The 9,799-nt window shown below is 45.6% G+C and overlaps 1 pseudogene; it reads left to right on the top strand.

Annotated features, from left to right (window-relative positions):
• Positions 1–437: 437 nt before the first annotated feature.
• Positions 438–2,375, top strand: LOC122692665 (annotated as a pseudogene).
• The last annotated feature ends 7,424 nt before the right edge of the window (positions 2,376–9,799 follow it).

Consider the following 9,799-nt stretch of genomic DNA (forward strand, 5'->3'; position numbering starts at 1 on the left):
CACAGAGACACAAAGTGAGCAAATGCTATAGGGAAATTGGCACCCATAGACTTGCTGGACTTAACATTGCTACAGACCTTCAATTGGTAAAAAATGTGGTATCTACAAAGGGCAATAGGGCAAAGTGCCATGATAATGAGGTATGTCTGTAAAGTGAGGTGTGTGCATATTCTTAAATAGTCCTTGGACCCAGCTGCTCAGTTCCAGTTGTATTTCCATGGGCCTGGACACCGCCATCCTTCTGCGTAGTATGGACATGTTCTCAGCTGACAAGATCTTGCTGAAGGTTGTTGGCAGACGAGTGAGTCATTGATCTTGCCTCTCCTCCTCATGTGGCATTCATATTTATGCCCTTTGTTCTGGAAAGTCTCCCTTCTGTGATCTTTAGAGGCATGTCACTGCAGAGCAGCCCTCCCTTCAAATCAGTGCCTCATCCTGAAAACATTTACATGGCTTCATTCTCTGGCCTGAATGTATGTGTGTGACATGCCTTTCTGTGGGACTTCCACATCCCACTAAAGCTCACATGCACATTATTAGTGTTTCTCTGCTTTTAGATTGTTGGTGTGAAACGGAGGAGGATGAGGTGATACCTTCTGAGCATAGCCTTTCTGTAGGAGAGTCACAGGTCAGGACTTCTCAGTCAGGTCCATTGACCCAGAAGATTCATCTCTGTGAGAAATGTGTCCCAGTCTTGAAAGATATTTTGCAGCTGACTGAGCTCCAAGCAGCATATCCTGGGCAGACACCATACTTTGGTGGGTGGTCCAGAGGCTTCTGGTTGAACCCAAACCTTCACCAGTACCAAGAGCATGGCAGTGGAGACAAAGTCTTTAAAATGGACATGAACAGGGCCTCGATTGTGACGAGTTGCATTTTCCATGTGTCAGGGAAGCCTGTCCCTAGTGAGGAGAGTGGAAAGGACTTCCTAGCTACCTTGGGCCTTCCTCAGCACCACACCACTCTCAACAGTGAGAAGCCACCCAGCAGCATTGAGTGTGAGGAGGCCTTGAAGAATGGAGAAAGTTATCAGAAGTGGATTGAATGCAAGAAAGTTTTTGGCAACACTCATACACTTCACCACCAGAGAGTTTGCAATGGAGAGGGTCTTGATGAGTGTGACAAATGCAGATACAGATTTGTTTAGCACCAGCAAATTCACATTGGAGAGAGGCCTAATGAGTGTAGTGAATGTGGAAAATTCTTTAGCCATAAAACCCACCTCATTCGACACTGGAGAGTTCACACTGGAGCAAAGCCTTATGAGTGCAGTGACTGTGGGAGATCATTTGGCCAGAAATCTGATCTCATTCAACACCAAAGAGTTCACACTGGAGAAAGGCCTTATGAGTGCAGTGAATGTGGGAAATCTTTTATCCAGAAATCCATTCTCATTAAACACCAGACAGTTCACACTAATGAAAGGCCTTATAAATGCAGTGAATGTGGGAAGATGTTTAACCAAAGTTCTGGCCTCCTTTGACACAAAGGAGCTCACACTGGAGCAAGGCCTTATGAGTGTGGTGAATGTGGGAAATCATTTATCAGTAAAACCCATCTCATTCGACATTGGAGAGTTCACACTGGAGTTAGACCTTATGGATGCCTTGAATGTGGAAAATCTTTTAGTGAGAAATCTCTCCTTGTTCAACACCAAAGAGTTCACACTGGAGAAAAGCCTCATGAGTGCAGTGAATGTGGGAAATCCTTTAGTCAGAAATCTGTCCTCATTCAACACCAAAGGGTTCACACTGGAGAAAAGCCTTATGAGTGCAGTGGATGTGGGAAATCCTTTAGTCAGAAATCTATCCTCATTCAACACCAAAGGGTTCACACTGGAGAAAAGCCTTATGAATGCAGTGAATGTGGAAAATCCTTTAGCCACAAAACCCATCTCATTCGACACCGAACAGTGCACACTGGAGCAAAGCCTTGTAAATGCAATGAATGTGGGAAATCTTTTACTCAGCACTCTAGTCTCCTTCGACACAGGAGAGCTCATGTGCAGTGAGTGTAGGAAGTCCTTTAGCTGCAAATCTAACGTCAGTCAACACCAAAGAATTCACACTGGGAAAAGGCCTTGTATACACATTGAATGTATGCTTTTTCCTTCCTTAGTATAGTTGTGGTGGAGGTAAGTGTCTGTGAGGAACCATCCACCTAAGTTAAATCTCATATTGGGATGTCCACAGACTGGAGATTGACTCACTGTAAATTTCACAGTTGTGTGGGAAGTACGTGTAACCTGCCAGGTTCACTGCCAGTTTCTTTGCCAGAAACCATCTCACCTCTAGCATCTGGCATGTCCTGATGGTTGGCATAGTCACCACCCTGGTGTGTTCACAGCAACTGGCCTCTGTACTCTCCCCTGCGTTGGAGGAAATTATGAGTACTGTCAGCCCTTAAGGAGTCTTCATTCCCTTTTTTCTGACAAGTTAGGGCCTGGACCTGACCCTATGTTGGCTCAAAGACTGCTATCTGAGTCCTTGCAGCGAACTAGCTTTTATAGGGACACAGTTGGTCTCAGGTAGTGCTTGTGTTGGGAGTTTTCCGGCTTTCAAGTCACCAAACCAGAAATTGCCTATTGCATGTTACTCTGATTTGTATAATAATAAAGGCCTTATTGTTTAAGCACCTTAGTCTTGGAAATGCTCTTCACTGTGTGGAATAGTTTGAAAGCACAATAGGACTGTCAGCCTGAGGGGTAAATTACTTTTGTAGTGGAGATCCAAACTTCAGGTGCCTGAGATGGCCGAATATGGCACTCTTGTTTTGTAGCAGTTTGCATTGCTGCCAAGGCCTCTTAGGAAAGACTACTTTGTATTATACTTTTCTGCCTGGATGCCAGAGGTCTGTGGATTCTATTACTGGAGACAACATGAATTTGTTTTTCCTTGCTTAAAGGGGATAATGCACAATGTCAAGCTCTGCTGAGGGGAATCTTAACCCCAGTTCTCCTCCAAAGGAGCCATGTACCCTGATACCCAGAATTCTGTAGGCTAGTGTCCATGGTTGTAAGACTGCAGGGGCAGGGGAGACCACAGTTGGTATGAAAACATTGGTTAGTAGAGATAGTAGAGAGGGGAAGAGACTGCAGCAATCTGTGTGGAAGAAGGTACCTCTTCTAAGATACAGCCACAGATGTTCTACTGAGTGACTATAGGATGAGTATGTCCAGAAATCTCCAGGTATGTTTATGTTGTGAAGTCATTGGCAGACAAAATAAGGAGTTGGGATTCTTCTAGCCTTTCTGAGCTGTTCATCTCAAGGCCATTGCTATACAGGCAACAGAAGCAGTGTGGAGAGATACTGTGTCCAGACATGTGATTTTGTGATCCAGTCAGCAGTCCTCTTGACTCAGTGGGAGATGGCCTTCATTGTTTGCCAATATTTCCTGCCACTGAGAAGAGATGCCACCTCAAGTCTTGAGAATCGAGATAGTGGAGTCATTTTCTGAAGAATTGGGCATTTAGATTTTTATTTGGATTTTTATTATGGAACCAGTTTTTTAACTGCTGTGAGGGTATGGAATAACTTGTGAATATTCAAAGTGTACAGTTTGAGAAATTTTTATCTGTATACACTTGTGAAACCATTATTATGATAATGAGTGTACCTGTTACCTGCATATTTTCCTCATGCTATTTTATAGTCTCCTGACTCGCCCTGGCTGTACAGACAACCATTTATGTACATTACTTTACAATCGATTGTATTTTTAGAATTTTATGATGGATCATGAAATGTTTACATCTTTTTCTGATTTCATCGATGCTATATAGTTACTTTGTGACTCATTAATTGTTCATTAAATGTTCATTTAATGAATTAATTGTTCATTAATTCATTAAATGTTCCTTACAAGAACATTCTTATTTCTCAGTACTTTTCTCTTCCATGTATAATTGACTGTTCATCCATTCATCTATTTATGGATATTTGAGTTATTTCTAGTGTTTTCTTGTTGTACAGTCACTCAGTCATGTCCAAATCTTTGTGACCCCATGGACTGCACTGCCAGGCTTCCCTGTCCTTCACCATCTCCCGGAGCTTGCTCAAACTTATGTCCATCAAGTCAGTGATGGCATCCAACCATCTCATCCTCTGTTGTCCCCTTCTCCTCCTGCCTTCTATCTTTCCCAGCATCAAGGTCTTTTCCAGTGAGTAGACTTTTCACATCAGGTGGCCAAAGTATTGGCACTTCAGCTCCAGCAACAGTCCTTGCAATGAATAGTCAGGGTTGATTTCCTTTAGGATTGACTGCTTTGATTTTGCAGTCAAAGGGACTCTCAAGAGGCTTCTCCAACACCACAGTTCAAAAGCATCCATTCTTCGGCTCTCAGCCTGATTTGTGATCCAACTCACAGCCATACATGACTATTGGAAAAACTGTAGCTTTGACTATATGGACCTTTGTTGGCAAAATAATGTCTCTGCTTTTTAACATGCTGTCTAGGTTTTGTCATAGTTTTTCTTCCAGGGAGCAAGTGTCTTTTAATTTTATGGCTGCAGTCCCTGCCCGCAGTGATTTTGGAGCCCAAGAAAGTAAAGTCTTTCACTGTTTGCATTGTTTCCCCATCTATATGCCATGAAGTAATGGGACTGGATGCCATGATCTTAGTTTTTTGAATGTTGAGTTTTAAGCCAGCTTTTTCACTCTCCTCTTTTACTTTCATCAAGAGGCTCTTTAGTTCCTTTTTAGTCCGAGGCACCTGCTCATGTGCCTGCAGCCCAGAAAGTGGGGTCCAGGACGGTGAGGTGGTCGTATGTGGACTAACGGACTGTCTATGAGGCATGGGACGGACTGATGGGCTGTGTCTGATGGACTGTGTGATGGCGAGTGGGAAAGGGACCCACAGGCGCAAAGGCTTGGAGGTTGGACTGTGGCGGCAGTGTTAGAAAAAACTGGAATCTGTCTTGTATCTGCCTAGAGCAGAGAGTGTGAGGTGGAGTCTCACCTAGACTGTCAAGCTGAGAGTTTAGTGGGCTCAGACAGTAAAGAATCCGCCTGCGATGTGGGAGACCTGGGTTCAATCCCTGGGTGGGAAAAATTCATCAGAGAATGGAATGGCAACCCACTCTGGTATTCTTGCCTGGAGAATTCCATGGATGGGGGAGTCTGGCAGGCTACAGTCTGTGGGGTCACAAAGAGTCGTACAGGACTGAGCAGTTAACAATTTCACTTTCACTTCTAATAACCCATTGAGCCATGGAGAGTTGTGAAGAGAAGAAAGACACAGTCTGACTTACGATTTTGAACGTTTTCCAAGAGCTACTCAGAGAACAGACTGAAATGGGAGTGATGCTGGCAGTGAGGTGCAGGGAGGGTGAGTCCTTGTCCAGCATAGCTGCAAAGAGGCAGGTCTGCTGACTGAAGCAGAGAGTTCAGTCTTTTAACCCCAGCTTATCTGGTCTCCAGGGCTGGGGAGAGGTACAGGGGAGGTTTGAACCCTTTGGAATGCACCTCTATGGCTTGCTTCTACTCACAGACCCCCATGGCTGAAGAATCACTTAATGGAACCTACACAGAGAAGTCAAGGGTGTCCCAGGCCCTCACTGGTTTGGATCTCATTCATAGAACCTGAGATTGTGGTGTCCTAGGACTCTTCGCCTGCCATTTCCCCAGCCCTTGGGTCTGGGGACCTGGGAGAAATCATCTAGACTCATTCTGAGTCCAGGGCAAAAGGTTTTCTGGAGGAATTGTTCTTTCTGCCACCAATGAGAAAAGGTGTAGAAGATTATCTCGGGAACACCTACCAGCATGTGCAAGTGCTTGGTTGGGTGGCCACAAGCTGGGAACAGGGCACAGATCTTTCTTTTAGGAACAGAGTGTAGGGGGAGAGGAGTCATTCTTGTAATGTGGTTGCCTGTGAAGTTGGGCATCTGCTGTGGAAGTAATGCAGATTTGGAACAGAGGAGGGAGATAACCTTACTTCCAGCTTCATCTGGTTACAGAGTGGAAAACAGACTTGGGGGGAGGAAGGCGGACCAGGGAGGAGGCTACTGCAGAAGTCCTGATGCATGGTCACGGACCAGAGTAGTGGCTGTGGAGGTGGAAGAAGTGGTTGGATTCTGGGTTCATTATTTAAGATGGGCTGCCCAGATTTTCTCATTTTGAGGGTGAGAGAGAGAAAGCTAAGAGTCAGGGTTGATGGCAAAGCTTTGGTCTTAGCGACTGAAAGCCTGGAAGCTTCATTAACTTTGAGACGAGATGTTCAGTAGTAAGAGTGATTTTCTGTGGAGATATCAGAAGTTTTTGTTTTTGGCTGGGTTTCCATTCTGAGATTTTTTTTCAGAGAACAAATGAGTGGTGGCATCAGGTGGGCAGCTGGACAGAGAAGTCTGGGAATCTGGGGTGCGGTTCAGCAGGTGTGTGTGAACTCAATTGCTTCTGACCCTTTGGAACCCCACGAACTGTAGCCCTCCAGGCTCCTCTGTCCATGGAATTTTCTAGGCAGGTGTACTGGGGAAGTTGGCTATTTTCTACTCCAAGATCTCTTCAACGAGGGATTGAACCTGTGTCTCGTGCTTGACAGGTGGATTATTTACCACTGAGCCACCTGCTAAGCCTGGTAGAGAGTAATAGGTATCTAAAATTCACTTATGATTCAGTATGATTAATGTTAAAGCGAGAATTAGAGACAGGTAAGAGGTTTTCAAATGGTGTTGGGATCCATGAGAGGTCATGGGTAGAACTGGATACTGTTTGGTTTTGCCCTGTTCTCTGGGGTGAGTCCAAGGAGATGACTATGGTGTGGGACAAGGAATTGATAGTGGCTGCAGGAATGCAGCTGTGGGGTCTGGAGATGTGAGAGAGGTACAAGTGGAGGTAGGAAGCATGAATTGATGGCTCTTGGGCCCTGGTATAGGATATAAAAGGGTAATGGGTAACTCCACATTTTATTGTGAGGCGCGATATGGAAGATCCCATGGGAATTGCCTGGCAGGAAGGGATGTTTAGTTGCTCAGTCATGTCTGACTCTTTGTAACCCAATGGTCTGTAGCCTGTCAGGCTCCGCTGTCCATGGCATTTTCCAGGCAAGAATATTGGAGAGGGTTACCTTTTCCCTCTCTAGGGGATCTTCCCGACCCAGGGATCAAACCTCATTGTAGGGGGATTCTTTGCTGGCTGAGCCACCAGGGAAGCCCTGGCAGGAAGGGATTGAGTCCTGCAATTCTGTCCCTGAGCATCTCTCCGATGGCATCTCTTTGCCTCCCTGTGTGTAGTTGTTGAGGGCTGGACACAGTGATGAGTGGAACCATGAGTGGAGAGCAGTACTGGTGGCCTCAGGTTTTGGTATATCATCTGAAGTGGGGAGCCCGAGAGAAACCTGGGTGTGGGGTAGGTGTGTGCAGGATGGATTGTGGATCCTCAGGAGAGAAGACCAGCGGTTTCATCTGTCCCCATCATGACAGGGCAATGAGACTCTGGAAGACATGGCTGTGTACTTTTCCTGGGAGGAATGGAGCCTCCTTAATGAGGCTCAGAGACGCCAGTACCATGACGTGATGCTGCAGGTCTTTGCACTTATATCCTCACTGGGTGAGGCCTGCACAATCACCCCTGTGATGTGGGCTAGACTTTGCCTTTCTGCTTTTCTTTAGGGGCTGCTCTGTCCTTCCTGCATTCAAACCATGGGAATTACTTTTGTTCCTAGTTCCTTGGGTAGATATTGTTGTTGCCAGGGCTGAGTTGTTTGCGCTACCCTTTTCTCTCCTTGGAGCGTCAATACCTGCTGCTCTGAAGCCTAGTAGGAAGCTGAATGGATCCCATCTTGCTTGTCCTTTCCATGGTTGGATCACTTTGCAGACCATGATTGCTTGGTTTGGCTCCCTTCTTCTCACACTTTCATACCTGCCTGTGCTGAGAACTGCCATCACTGAGGTGGGACTGCTTAGGTGCACAATGAGCTATTTCCTGATACCCTCATCTGAGGTTCTTTTGTAACATTTAGTTTTCTTTTCTGTGATCGGTCATGGGATAAGTTTCTCTGGGCCGGTAATGGCCATTTACCTGTCTTGCCTTTCCCTCGGGACTTTAGTTTTCTAGGTTCCATGTAGTTGCTCAGCATGGACTGCATGGGAGACCTGGGTGTCTCACAGAATGGATATCAGTCCTACCATGGCAAGATGGAATACAGAGGCCTGGGCTAAGGTGGGTCAAGAACATGACATCAGAGTTCACATCTTACCAGGAACCTGTTTAGACTAGTGTTTTGGAGCCATTGCTGGGTACCACACCTCGTTTACATCTTTGGCCTCATTCTTTATACTTGGTCAACTTGTCATTTTAACTCTGACTTTTAGTTCCTGGCTTCACCCAACTTTTCTGCCTCCACCTGTTACCCCTTCCTTTTTACTGCTGCCTCTGTAGGTAGACAGACAACTATCTTCTCTGAGGATACTGTGGTGACTGATACACTCTATGAGGATCTGTCTGGTGGCAAAGGTGAGATGACTTCCACCATAAAACCTGGCAGTGACTTAATTACGGCAAGGGTCCTGAGCAGGTGAAATATGAAACACAGCTCCTGAAGATTCCTCACATACCTGGAACCCATGGTAGATGTCTCCTCATAGAGGCCTTCTAGTGTTTTCACACTGAGCAGAGAGCACATTCCTTGAAGGTCAAAGGCCATTACCTCATGTAGATTTTGTCATGCAGAAAGCTTTTTTTTCCCACATAAGCAGAATTCCCAAAACTTAAGGCCTGAGTTGAGATTTTGGTGGTCAGTCAGAGCAGATTGTTAACTGAAGGCTTTCTCATGTTGGCTATACTCTCGAGGCCTTCATCTAGTGTGAAGTTTATGGTACTGAATGAGGTTGTAGTTTTGGCTAAATGATTTTCCACATTCAACTGCATTCATAAGGTTTTTCTCCAATGTGAATTCTCCGATGTAGAGTGAGTCTGAATCTTTCTCTGAAGGATTTCTCACATTCCCTGCACTCATAAGGCCTTGCTCCTGTGTGAACTCTTCGGTGTTGAATGAGGCTGGAGCTTTGGTTAAAAGATTTCTCACATTTGGAGAAGTGGAAGAAAGTCACATAATTTTTTGGTCTCCCAGCTAAAATAAAAGTTATGTTTATACTGTAGCCTATTGTGTGCAATAGCAGTATAATCCGGAAAAAAAGGACTACTTTATTTAAAGTATTGGCATACTTTTTATTCAAAAGATATTTTATAAAAAAAAAATGCTAACCATCATCTGAGCCTTCAGTGATAAGTCTCTCTTATCCCTAACACAGCTGAAACTCACAAAAACCACTTAAGGCTTCCATCTGTAAGTGTTTTTGAAAAACGGAAATATGAGTGGAGTGTGACTGGACTCAGAGTGACATTTGGTGTGTCCTTTAGGTCTTAGAGCTTTGGGGAATATCCGAGAGGACATTTCTAAACGTTTCTTCCATCCCTACAGAGTACACTACATGGTAGCTGGGTGCGGGCTTCTGAAGAGTGAAGCCCCGCCCCATCCTCGGAGCCGCGACGCCCCAGCGCTCCTTGTGATAACAATCGGCGTTAGCCCAGGCCGCAAGGGCGTCTGCGAGTCGCTGCAACTGTTGTCTCAGCGGAAACTACACTAACCAGAAGCCTCTGCGCCTCTGCGCCACAGAGCAGCGGCACTGCTAAACGGTGTTTCTGTACGTGCGAGGTCGTCTGGGAGGGACTTCCGGCATCTTTCTCCCGGCGGACATCTTCTCAGTTCTTGGTCGACCTGTCCGAGCAGAAACTCGGGACCTGTGGTCCGGTTCAGAGGTGACAGAAAGCGAGAAGGCGCGGGAGGAGACCCTATTTTCGCTA

Source organism: Cervus elaphus, chromosome 4, assembly GCF_910594005.1.
Source record: "Cervus elaphus chromosome 4, mCerEla1.1, whole genome shotgun sequence".
NCBI classification, from domain to species: domain Eukaryota; kingdom Metazoa; phylum Chordata; class Mammalia; order Artiodactyla; family Cervidae; genus Cervus; species Cervus elaphus.